Source organism: Bison bison, unplaced genomic scaffold (assembly GCF_000754665.1).
Source record: "Bison bison bison isolate TAMUID 2011002044 unplaced genomic scaffold, Bison_UMD1.0 scf7180017864209, whole genome shotgun sequence".
Taxonomy (NCBI): domain Eukaryota; kingdom Metazoa; phylum Chordata; class Mammalia; order Artiodactyla; family Bovidae; genus Bison; species Bison bison.
This window is the reverse complement of record NW_011494781.1, coordinates 3,899,314-3,910,450: the sequence shown is the minus strand read 5'-3', so window position 1 is coordinate 3,910,450 and position 11,137 is coordinate 3,899,314. Positions and strand designations below refer to the sequence as shown.

Below are 11,137 nucleotides of genomic sequence, written 5' to 3'. Positions count from 1 at the left end.
ATCTATTTCTCATTTCCACTGTATAATCATAAGGGATTTGATTTAGGTCATACCTGAATCGTCTAGTGGTTTTCCCTACTTTCTTCAATTTAAGTCTGAATTTGGCAATAAGGAGTTCATGGTCTGAGCCACAGTCAGCTCCCGGTCTACATTTGTTGACTGTATAGAGCTTCTTCATCTTTGGCTGCAAAGAATATACTCAATCTGATTTCGGTGTTGACCATCTGGTGATGTCCATGTGTAGAGTCTTCTCTTGTGTTGTTGGAAGAGGGTGTTTGCTATGACCAGTGCATTTTCTTGGCAAAACTCTATTAGTCTTTGCCCTGCTTCATTCTGTATTCCAAGGCCAAATTTGCCTGTTACTCCAGGTGTTTCTTGACTTCGTACTTTTGCATTCCAGTCCCCTATAATGAAAAGGACATCTTTTTTGGGTGTTATTTCTAAAAGGTCTTGTAGGTCTTCATAGAACCGTTCAACTTCAGCTTCTTCAGCATTACGGGTTGGGGCATAGACTTGGATTACTGTGATATTGAATGGTTTGCCTTCGAAACGAACAGAGATCATTCTGTCATTTTTGAGATTGCATGCAAGTACTGCATTTCGGACTCTTTTGTTGACCATGATGGCTACTCCATTTCTTCTGAGGGATTCCTGCCCGCAGTAGTAGATATAATGATCATCTGAGTTAAATTCACCCATTCCAGTCCATTTGAGTTTGCTGATTCCTAGAATGTCGACGTTCACTCTTGCCATCTCTTGTTTGACCACTTCCAATTTGCCTTGATTTATGGACCTGACATTCCAGGTTCCTGTGCAATATTGCTCTTTACAGCATCGGACCTTCCATCTATCACCAGTCACATCCACAGCGGGGTATTCTTTTCACTTTGGCTCCATCCCTTCATTCTTTCTGAGTTATTTCTCCACTGATCTCCAGTAGCATATTGGGCACCTACTGACCTGGGGAGTTTCTCTTTCAGTATCGTATCATTTTGCCTTTTCATACTGTTCATGGGGTTCTCAAGGCAAGAATACTAAAGTGGTTTGCCATTACCTTCTCCAGTGGACCACATTCTGTCAGATCTCTCCACCATGACCCGCCGTTCTTGGGTTGCCCCACAGGCATGGCTTAGTTTCATTGAGTTAGACAAGGCTGTGGTCCTAGTGTGATTAGATTGACTAGTTTTCTGTGAGTATGGTTTCAGTGTGTTTGCCCTCTGATGCCCTCTTGCAACACCTACCATCTTACTTGGTTTTCTCTTACCTTGGGTGTGGGGTATCTCTTCACGGCTGCTCCAGCAAAGTGCAGCCGCTGCTCCTTACCTTGGATGAGGGGTATTTCCTCACCGCCTCCCTTCCTGACCTTCAATGTGGGATAGCTCCTCTAGGCCCTCCTGCACCCGCGCAGCCACCTCTCCTTGGACGTGGGGTTGGTTCTTCCGGCCGCTGCCCCTGTCCTCCGGCGTCAGGGCGTGGGGTGGCTCCTCCCAGCCACCGCCCCTGGCCTCGGGCATAGGGGCTTGTGGTAGCTCCTCTGGGCCTCCACCCCTGGCCTCAGGCGTGGGGTAGCTCCTCTCGGCCACTGACCCTGACCTTGGACACGGGGTAGCTCCTCCTGGCCACCGCCTCTGACCTCAGACTTGGGTAGCTCTTCTTGGCCGTTCTTGCGCCGTCACAGCCTGGCACTCTCAGCCGCTGCCCCTGACCTAGAACGTGGGGTAACTCCTCTTGGCCGCCACCCTTCAGGAACCTAGGAGTTAAATAAGCAGGGTCACAATATACAGCCTTGATGTACTCCTTTTTCAATTTTGAACCAGTCAGTAGTTCCATGTCTGGTTCTAACTGTTGTTTCTTGACCCACATACAGGTTTGTCAGGAGATAGGTAAGGTGGTCTGGCACTCCCATCTCTTTAAGAATTTTCCACTGTTTGTTTGTGATCTATACAAAGCCTTTACTGTAGTCAATGAAGCAGAAGTAGGAATTTTTCTGGAACTCTTTTGCCTTTTCCATGATCCAGTGAATACTGACAGTTTGATCTCTGGTTCCTCTGTCTCTTCACAAACCAGCTTGTACATCTAGAAGTTCTGGGTTCATTTACTGCTGAATCCTAGCTTGAAGGATTTTGAGTATAACCTTGCTAGCATGTGAAATGAGTACAGTTGTATGGTAGTTTCAACATCTTTGGGATTGGAACAAAAACTGACATTTTCCAGTCCTGTGACCACTGCTGAGTTTTCCAAATTTGCTGACATATTGAGTGCAGCACTTTAACAGCATCATCTTTTAGGATTTGAAATAGCTTAGCTGGAATTCCATCACTCTCACTGTTTTGTTTTGTTTTGTAGTATTGCTTCCAAAGGCCCACTTGACTTCACACTTCAGGATGTCCAGCTCTAGGTGAGTGACCACACCATCTTGGTTATCCAGGTCATGAAGACCTTTCTTGTATAGTTCTGTGTATTCTTGCTGCCTCTTCTTAATCTCTTCTTCTTCTGTTAGATCCTTACCATTTCTGTCCTTTATCGTGCCTATCCTTGCGTGAAATGTTCCCTTGGTATCTCCAGTTTTCTTGAAGAGATCTCTAGTCTGTCTCATTCTATTGTTTTCCTCCATTTGTTTGCATTGTTCCTTTCAGAAGCCCATCTTATCTCTCCTTACTATTCTCTGGAACTCTGCATTCAGTTGGCTATATCTTTCCCTTTCTCCCTTGCCTTCCTGTTCTCCTCTTTCCTCAGCTATTTATAAAGCTTTCTCAGACAACCACTTTGCCTTCTTGCATTTCTTTTTCTTTGGGATGGTTTTGGTCACTGCCTCCTGTGCAATGTTGTGAGCCTCCATCCATAGTTCTTCAGGCACTCTGTCTGTCAGATCTAATCCCTTGAATCTATTTGAAATGTCTACTGCATAATCATAAGAGATTTTATTTAGGTCATACCTGAATGGCTTAGTGGTTTTCCCTAGTTTATTAATTTTAAGTGTGAAGTTTGCAATAAGGAACTCATGATCAAAGCCACAGTCAGCTCTGGTCTTGTTTTTACTGCGTAGAGTTTCTCCATATTTGGCTGCAAAGAGCATAATTAATCTGATTTCTTTTGGTATTGACCATCTGATGATGTTCCTGTGTAGAGTCGTCTCTTGTGTTGTTGGAAAAGGGTGTTTACTATGACCAACATGTTCTCTTGACAAAACTGTTAGCTTTGCCCTGCTTCATTTTGTACTCCAAAGTCAAACTTGCCTGTTATTCCAGGTATCTCTTGACTTCCTACTTTTGCATTCCAATCCTCTATGATTGAAAGGACATCTTTTTTTGGTATTAGATCTAGGTCTTATATGGAGAAGGAAATGGCAACCCACTCCAGTATTCTTGCCTAGAGAATCCTATGGACAGAGGAGCCTGGTGGGCTGCCATCTATGTGGTCTCACAGAGTCGGACACAACTGAAGCAACTTAGCAGCAGCAGCAGCTAGGTCTTATAGGTCTTCATAGAACTGGTCAACTTCAGCTTTTTCAGCATCAATGGTTGGGTCATAGACTTGGATTACTGTGATATTGAATGGTTGCCTTGGAAACAACCCAAGATCATTTTGTTGTTTTTGAGATTGCACCCAAATATTGCACTTTGGCCTCTCTTGATAGGTATGAAGTCTACTCCATTTCTTCTAAGGATTCTTGCCCACATTAGTAGATACAATGGTCATCTGAATTAATTTTGCCCATTCCCATCCATTTTTGTACCCTCATTCCTAAGATGTCAATGTTCATTCTTGCCGTCTCCTGTTTGACCACTTCCAATTTACCTTGATTCGTGGACCTAACATTCCAGGTTCCTATGCAATATTATTCTTTATGGCATCGGACTTTACTTTCTCCACCAGACGCATCCACAACTGAGTGTCGTTTCCACTTTGGCCCAGTCACTTCATTCTGGAGCTTTTAGTAACTGCCCTCTGCACTTCCCGAGTAGCATATGGGACACCTTCCCACCTGGGGGGATTATCTTCCGGTGTCATATCTGTTTACCTTTTCATACAGTCCTTGGAGTTCTCCAGGTAAGAACTGGAAAGTGAAAGTCACTCAGTTGTGTTGAACTCTTTGCAACCCCATGGACTGTAGCCCACTAGGCTCCTCCTCTGTCAATGGAATTCTCCAGGCAAGAATATTGGAGTGGGCTGTCATTTCCTCTCCAGGGGATCTTCCTGATTCAGGGATCAAACCTAGGTCTCCAGCATTGCAGGCATATTCTTTACCATCTGAGCCATCAGAAAAGCCCCAAGAGTACTGAAGTGGGCTGTTATTTCCTCCTTCCTTGGACCATGTTTTGTCAGAACTCTTCACTATGACCTGTCTGTCTTGGGTGGCCCTACATGGCATGGCTCATAGCTACATTGAGTTATGCAAGCCCCTTCGCCCTGACAAGGTTGTGATCCATGAAGGAAACTTAAGTTTGTAACAATCTTTTTTCTGATGTCCTGGCTCTGTGCAACATGCCACACACTCAGGGAGTAGCTTGTAAAGTGTTCAGTTCCTTACCCAGGAAAGAGTAGGAGGTGAGCATTTTTTGGCCTTTTCTTTCACCACTGAGCCCTGGAGGTTCAGCAATGGAGAGTACTCACATACCCATTAAGAACTGCTTCTTTCTTTGCTGTTCCTGTTGGTCTAATGGATGTGTGCCCCACTGGTCTTTAGAGCTAGGTGTTTGGGGCCTGTCCATCCAGTGGGAGCCTTGAAAGTTGGAGCTCTGTGTATGTGGTCCAAATCTTTCACTCAGGGACCAGCTGGTTGTTGTGGGTGTGTTCGTCCCAGTTGACTGGCACTGTGCCAGGTTGGAATTTATGGTAAGAGCTTGTTTTGATGTGGGTATTTTCTTATTTGCCTGATATGTAGGAGTCACTCAGCTAGGTTCTGGATTTCTCTTAGAAGGAATTTTCCTTGTGCAGCTGTACATTCAATATGTCCATGGGAAGAGGAAAGACCAGGAGCATTAAATGTTGTCATCTTTGTCTCTCCCTGAGTTTGCTTCTTTTAATGGGTAGCTGTATCCCATTCTTTGGAGGTACCATAGTTTATTTGACTCACTCAATTGATGGGTGCTTGGCAATATTCTGCTCTTCTGTTTGGTACTACAAGTCATTCCTCACACATGAGAATATATATCTAGGAAAGAATGCTAGAAATTGAATTGCTGAGCTTTAGGGTGTCTTGTTGCATGCGTGCATGCAAAGTTGCTTCAGTCATGTCTGACTCTTTGCTTCCCTATGGACCATAGTCTGCCAGGCTCCTCTGTCCATGGGATTCTCCAGGCAAGAATACTGCAGTGGGTTGCCACGCCCTCCTCCAGGGGATCTTCCCGACCCAGGGATCTAACACACGTCCCTTATGTCTCCTGCATTGGCAGGCAGGTTCTTTACCACTAGTGCCACCTAGGAGGCCCCAGTGTGTCTTGTTAGATAGTTCTAAATTAATTCTACAGAGGTTGTGCCAATTTACAACTCCCATTTTGTTAATGCAAAACACATGAGTACCTATGTAGTAAGTCCTATGTTTATGAAGACTAGGAACGGCTCCTCTAGGAGACCGTGTTACAGAGTGAGAAAAAGCTATCTATATGAAAAGGCAAGGAAAGATGTGGGGATTAGAATGTTCTCGGGTAAGGGAGTTAAGTGAGCAAAGGCCAGGAGATGGGCAATAGATTAGGACAGTTGATGTTCTGAAAGAAGATCATCATATCTAGAGGTGCCTTGCTCACTGGCTATCTGTGGCTATTCAGTTCAGTTCAGTTCAGTCGCTCAGCCGTGTCCGACTCTTTGCGACCCCATGAATCGCAGCACGCCAGGCCTCCCTGTCCATCATCAACTCCCAGAGTTCAATCAAACTCATGTCCATCAAGTCGGTGATGCCATCCAGCCATCTCATCCTCTGTCGTCCCCTTCTCCTCTTGCCCCCAATCCCTCCCAGCATCAGAGTCTTTTCCAATGAGTCAACTCTTCACATGAGGTGGCCAAAGTACTGGAGTTTCAGCTTTAACATCAATCCTTCCAATGAACACCCAGGACTGATCTCCTTTAGAATGGACCGGTTGGATCTCCTTACAGTCCAAGGGACTGTCAAGAGTCTTCTCCAACACCACAGTTTGAAAGCATCAATTCTTCAGTGCTCAGCTTTCTTCATAGTCCAACTTTCACATCCATACATGACCACTGGAAAAACCATAGCCTTGACTAGACGTACCTTTGTTGGCAAAATAATGTCTCTGCTTTTCAATATGCTATCTAGGTTGGCCATTAACTTTCCTTCCAAGGAGTAAGCGTCTTTTAATTTCATGGCTGCAATCACCATCTGCAGTGATTTTGGAGCTCCAAAAAATAAAGTCTGACACTGTTTCCACTGTTTCCCTATCTATTCCCCATGAAGTAGTGGGACCTGATGACATGATCTTCATTTTCTGAATGTTGAGCTTTAAGCCAACTTTTTCACTCTCCTCTTTCACTTTCATCAAGAGGCTTTTTAGTTCCTCTTCACTTTCTGGCACAAGGGTGGTGTCATCTGCATATCTGAGGTTATTGATATTTCTCCCAGCAATCTTGATTCCAGCTTGTGCTTCTTCCAGGCCAGCGTTTCTCATGATGTACTCTGCATATAAGTTAAATAAACAGGGTGACAATATACAGCCTTGACGTACTCCTTTTCCTATTTGGAACCTAAGCATTTAAATGTGGCTCATGTTGAATTGAGATATGCTGTGAAAATAAAATACACACTGAATTTCAAAGACTTTAGTATGGAAAAAAGAATATAGAATGCCTCATTTGTAATTTTTTATGTTGGTTTCATGTTGAAATCATAATTTTGATGTGTTAAAATACAGTATTAAAATGAATTTCATCTGTTTCTTTTTACTTTTTTATTGTGGCTGCTAGAAAAACTTTAACTACATATATGGCTTACAGTATATTTCCATTGGACAGTCGTAGTCTAGAGCATAGAGTTGGTAAACTATCAGTTGCAGGACAGATTTGGTCTACAGCCTGTTTTGATGTGACCTGAGTGCTAAAAATAGTTTTTACATTTTTTCAAAGAGTTAAAAAAAAGAAATAATATAAGGGGAATATGCAACTGTGGGTGATCAACAAAGTCTAAAATACTTACTGTCTAGCCTTTATTAGTCTAGAACATACAAAGAGGGCAGTAGAACAAGATATCAAGGGAGGGCAGGGTCCAGATCATAAAGGGCCTTTTGAATCACAATAAGTTGTTTAGATCTTATTAAAAGAGCAGTAGAAATATAAGAATGGTTTTAAGCAGGAGCATGACATGATCAGATTTATATTCTTAAATAATAATTGTCTGTGCGTGTGTGCACATGTACTCCTTGAATAGTCTACCCCAGGACTTATTTGGACTAAAGAGTGTCACTTTCTTGTTTTACCAAAAACTCACTGGAAGAGGGTATTGAAGGAGGTTGGATGGCAGTTTTACACCAAACCCAGAGTTCTGCATTGTCATCATAATTGCACTTAATATGTGCATGGCATTTTCTGAGCTGCATGTCTTATCTCGTTGACAGCATTTTGTTCCTTTAAGTAGTTGCAGCTCCCTTAGCAAGGTAGAACAGTATGAACAAGAAACCACCTGAATGACTCCATTCCTAAGACCAAGTAAGGCTTTGGTCCTTGGCTTCCACTGGTAGTGATATGGAACTGGTTGAGGCCATGAGAATGTGTGCAACCATGTGACTGAACAGATCCCAGGGAGATGCAACCAATCTGCAGTACTTTGGAAGTCCACATCCCAGCAAGGACTGCATACTACTCAAACCTCTCCCTGCTTATTTCCCTCTTTAATAGGGAACTGGAGATCCCTATCCAGGTCTCTTACTAGTACTGGGATAGTCTGTCTCACCTCTGAGGTCCCACAATATAATCTGTTTCTGTTGCTGAAATGAGACTTGTCTCTCTACTTCCTTGAATTACTGTGTCATCATACCATAGAGAGAGGTTTGGTATTTTACACAACTCTAATGGGCAGGGTGGGCTTCCCAGGTTGTTCAGAAGTAAAGAATCTGCCTGCCAATGCAGGAGATGCAGGTTTGATCCCTGCGTTGGGAAGATCCCCTGGAGGAGGAAATGGCAACCCATTTCAATTCTTGCGTGGAGAATTCCAGGAGCAGAGGAGCCCGGTGGGCTATAGTCCTTAGGCTCGCAGGGTCGGTCATGACTGAGTGAATGAGTGTGTGTGTGTGCATGCGTGCACACACACACACACACACACACAATATGGGCAGGGTAGGCTAACCACTGTAATAAGTCAAAAACTCATTAGTGGCTATATACAACAGTTTGTGTATGATTGACAACACATCCCACTCTAGGTTGGATGGGTGCTGGGAGGTGAGCAATAGGAGAGACCTCAGTTCTATGCAGTCATTCAAGGACCCAGGCTCACGCCAGCTTGTGGCTCCTTCCTCCTCTAGATCCACCAAGGCTGTCCAGCTAGCAGGTGGAGAAAGAGAAAGTCAAGAAGGCACAACTGCTGTCAGTTACCTTGATCTGGAAGTCATAGCTGTCACGTTGCTCACATTTTACTGGCAAGCCTGAGTCACATGACCCCATCTGAAGATGGTAGGCTAGGAAATGTGATCTTTCTGTGAGAGCACTAGAGAGCACAGCAACCTCACATGGTACCCGGGCAGTTCTTCTTTAAGATAACTCACAAGCTAGGCCATTTTCTTCCCAATATGTGCAAACGTTATTATACTTCTCAGGTAAGAGATTTGCCTTTATTCTAAAGAAACCATTTAATTTTACACTGACCTTACTGGTGTTATACTGGCTTTGTCCTTTTAGTTCTGTTTTTTGTGCAAGTCTATTTTCCCTCGGATTTTAGACCTTCTTACTCCTATTACTAAGTTTGTATGTACAGTCTGTGTATGTATGTGTTATATATATATAGGCTATATATATATAGGCTTTCCCAGCGGCTCAGCAGTGATGAAGTCATCTGCAATGCAGGAGTTGGGAAGGGTTGGGAAGATCCCCTGGAGGAGGGCACCGCAACTGAGTCCAGTATTCTTTCTTGGAGAATCCCATGGACAGAGGAACCTGACAAGCTACAGTCCAGAGTCACAAAAAGTCAGATGCAACTGAAGTGACTAAGCACACACATATGTGTATATATGTACATATATACAGGCTGTGCTGCATAGCATGTAGGATCTTAGTTCCCCAACCACAGATTGAACGTGTTCCCCCTGCAGTGGAAGCACAAGTCTTAACCTCTGGACCACCAGGGAAATCCCCATATGGGTACATTTTAATGTCATTTTACTCTGTATTATTTTACTCTGTAACACACTTAATCTTCACAGTAACCCTATGAGATGGGTATTATTATTACCTCCACTTTAGAGGTAGAGAGATGTGGAGAGATGCAGTGACCTTTTACCAAGTGAGTGGCTGAGCTGTTTTCACTCCAGCGCGTGCCTGACCTCAGGCCTGAACTCTGAGAGAAGACCTCATGTTACATTCCTTTCTGGACCAGGCTAGACCAACTTTTTCATCTTCCTCTCTGCCTCCGCTTTGCCTACCTCACAAAAAGCTGCCCGTACATCTTCTTTCAGATATTTCCTCCCTTTTCAAACTCTGGGGCTCTAGAGTTCACTTGCATATGTAGGGAGATCTTGTCTCTGACTGGTTCCCATGGTAGTTTTATAAAATATAAAATGGGGGGAGGAGCCAAGATGGCGGAGGAGTAGGACGGGGAGAACACTTTCTCCCCCACAAATTCATCAAAAGAGCATTTAAACGTCGAGTAAATTCCACAAAACAACTTCTGAATGCCGGCAGAGGACATCAGGCACCCAGAAAAGCAACCCAACTCTTCGAAAGGAGATAACTGAGTGGCGAGGAGGCGATAAGTCGCAGCATTGGCGCTCGCCAAACACCTCATCACTTGAGCTGCTCGGACCTGGGAAGAGCACAAAACTCAGGCCCAACTGAGTCTGCGCCTCTGAGGACTACCTGAGTGCCTGAACCTGAGCGGCTTGGACCTGGGAGGTACATGCAGCCCAGGGCCAGCCTCGGATTGTTCCCAGCGGAACAACCTAGAGCCCGAGCAGTGTGGGCAGGGAGGCTACACACGCCGTGAGCGGGGGCAGACCCAGTGTGGCTGAGGCACTGCGAGCGCACGCCAGTGTTATTTGTTTGCAGCATCCCTCCCTCCCTCCCCACGGCGCGACTGAACAAAGAGAAGAAATACAGCTCCACCCATCAGAACACCGACACAAGCTTCCCTAACCAGGAAACCTTGACAAGCCACCTGTACAAACCCACACACAGCGAGGAAAAGCCACAATAAAGAGAACTCCACAAACTGCCAGAATACAGAAAGAACACCCCAAACTCAGCAATTTAAACAAGATGAAGAGACAGAGGAATAGCCAGCAGATAAAGGAACAGGATAAATGCCCACCAAACCAAACCAAAGAGGAAGAGATAGGGAATCTACCTGATAAAGAATTCCGAATAATGATAGTGAAATTGATCCAAAATCTTGAAATTAAAATGGAATCACAGATAAATAGCTTGGAGACATGGATTGAGAAGATGCAAGAAAGGTTTAACAAGGACCTAGAAGAAATAAAAAAGAGTCAATATATAATGAATAATGCAATAAATGAAATTAAAAACACTCTGGAGGCAACAAATAGTAGAATAACAGAGACAGAAGATAGGATTAGTGAATTAGAAGATAGAATGGTAGAAATAAATGAATCAGAGAGAATAAAAGAAAAACGAATTAAAAGAAATGAGGACAATCTCAGAGACCTCCAGGACAATATTAAACGCTACAACATTCAAATCATAGGGGTTCCAGAAGAAGAAGACAAAAAGAAAGACCATGAGAAAATACTTGAGGAGATAATAGTTGAAAACTTCCCTAAACTGGGGAAGGAAATAATCACCCAAGTCCAAGAAACCCAGAGAATCCCAAACAGGATAAACCCAAGGCGAAACACCCCAAGATACATATTAATCAAATTAACAAAGATCAAACACAAAGAACAAATATTAAAAGCAGCAAGGGAAAAACAACAAATAACACACAAGGGAATTCCCATAAGGATAACAGCTTATCTTT

At 43.8% G+C, this 11,137-nt stretch overlaps 1 protein-coding gene across 5 annotated transcripts in view; it reads left to right on the top strand.

The window, feature by feature from the left end:
- The window catches only part of TMEM246 (transmembrane protein 246), a 41,492-nt gene that overhangs the window by 18,300 nt on the left and 12,055 nt on the right, over positions 1 to 11,137 (top strand). For 2 of the 5 annotated variants that reach the window (XR_825659.1, XM_010844825.1), the window contains exon 2: positions 2,347 to 2,398. The exons of the other annotated variants lie outside the window; for them this stretch is intronic. The gene's annotated coding sequence lies outside the window, so the exon portion shown is untranslated. The remainder of the gene's footprint in view (positions 1 to 2,346; positions 2,399 to 11,137) is intronic. 5 annotated transcript variants of the gene reach the window in all.